Raw genomic sequence first — 2301 nt, forward strand, 5'->3', positions numbered from 1 at the left:
CGCGCAAACTATATTACAATTCAGTGCAATCGCGCCCAAATCAGAGAACAAAGAGGAGAATGAAACGCGAATCATAACGGGATTTGGCGGCATCAATCTTGAATTTCATGAACGGTGTTTTTGGATTTCACAAAACTTCATTATCCCTTCCGCCTTTTCAGATTGCGTTCCGTGAACGCGGATGGAAAAAAGCATCCTCGTACCTGCTTTCAGAATTTGCGGTTCTCTGCCGCGATTTTAGAGAGAACACAGGTTTGGAAATTTTACCAAACAAATAAATGCGCATGACAGTAAAAAAAGCAAAAATGAGGCTGAAAACGCGTTCCCAAACGGGCCCTGAGAAAGTCAACTTTAGGGCTATTTACTGCCGGATTTTGCAAATAGCACTCACAAAAAAGATAAGCAAGGAGCAAATGCCTAAAAGGATTTTCGTCTTCACCTACAATGATTTTGTCACTGCCTCGAAAAACAACTGGAATGAAGAATACAAGGAAGCTTGGGCTAGTTACAGAAAGAGAGGGTTAACTGTGCCGAAAATGGTGTTTTGGAATCTTAAAGACCCGATTGCAGAGCCAGAGGTGTTTGGGAGCCCTGTGAAGAACCAAAATGAGGGGATGATCATGACTGGTTTTTCAAACCTTCTGCTCAAATTGTTCTTCAGAGGAGAGATGGATTCGAGATCGAATGCAGGCCAAAGCCATGCTTTTTATCGTGGTGTTAATGTGCCGTTGGTGATGAAATTTGTTCCAAAGGTAGAGCATGTGATGAATTGTGCACTTTCAAGAGAGGAGTTGAACAATCTTGTTGTGTTGGATTGATTGATATGTAATAACATGTAGTCGTAGTTTTTTTTTTTTTTCTTTTTTCAATGAAATAATATTTCAATAAATTTTTATCCACTCAAGATGAACTGAATTTTGGTCCTACAATGAATTAATACTTAATATCCATTCAGCACTATTTTTTTTACACTCAAAAATAATTTTGTCATTAGTATTCAAGTAGAAGGTACAATACAAATTGATCCGTTGCCATGCGTATAGAGGACAAGCAAGATCATAAGATTTGTATGAGGGTTATATCCTCATTTACATTTCGGCTCACAATTGAGCCTACAATCTAATAGAAAATAGATTATAGGCTAAGATCCCACTTAGAAAACTAGAATAAGACTAATAAAAAAATAGACTCATAACGCTAAGACGCCATGAGACACAAAAAGTGCTTAGGCACAAAAGTGCTTAGAGTGATAATAAAAGGACTTATTGTACTAAAAAATTATAAACTAAAAAAGCAGCACAAAGCCTAAAAGGAAATTAAACCTAAACCCAAAACAGTTGACCTAACCCAACTTTCCTTCACAGTTGCAAGAAGAATATGGAAGAAGAACACCATAGCTGTCACCGCCGTGAGATGAAGTTGCCTTCATGAGACGTCGCCGCCGCCTTGTTTCACGCAGCCACAAGCACACCCCGGGAAGAAGAAACTCCATCACCGTCACGAACTTAGAGACCAGACAACATCTCCACAAAACCAAAAACTCATCTCATGAATAAACAAGGACGAAGATGGAATCAAGAAGATGAAACCAGATCTGCTCCTCGAGTCCTTAGTGTCATACATCCATCCTGATATGAAAAGCCACGCTGATCAAAAGCTGTTAAGAACCTCTGGTTAAGAACCTCTAGCCAATTACCTCTCAAAACATTTGGTTGCTGACATATCTTTCAATCGGCAACAAAGTCATACGGCTTCAACAAATCTAGAGACCCACCTTGCTTTAGACCGTCGTCGGATGAGAGTGGGATTTCATGGTTGACTGTCGACTTAGAGAGAGAGAGCTTTAGGGTTTTAGTTTTTCTTATTTCAAGTAAAAAAAAATCGTAGGACTAACCAAAAAGTATCCATTCAACACTACTATTGTTTGGTGTTGAAACAAATAAAAGATTTTCCAATACGAACTTGAACCATCACCAACATTTTTTTTGGCGGAACATCACCAACATTTTCAACCTAGCTTAATAACAAGTTCAAGTACTTTATTTAAGGATCCATGACTTCTTGTTTTTCTGGTCTCTTTTTAGAGGGAGTTGGGCTCAAATTATTAAAACAATAAAACTTAAGTTATACATAGGAAAGTAGTTCACCAGGGTTAGTTATTTTGTGTGTGTCAAATTCAAATTTGATCAATGAAGTGGCAAATATCATTTTTGAAAGAAAATAGCTCTGATGGATGTGTCTAATTTGAATAATATTTTATTGTTTTTATATATAAAGAACCAATTCTTCTCTCTCTCTCTC

This window comes from Fragaria vesca, linkage group LG2 (assembly GCF_000184155.1).
Source record: "Fragaria vesca subsp. vesca linkage group LG2, FraVesHawaii_1.0, whole genome shotgun sequence".
Classification (NCBI taxonomy): domain Eukaryota; kingdom Viridiplantae; phylum Streptophyta; class Magnoliopsida; order Rosales; family Rosaceae; genus Fragaria; species Fragaria vesca.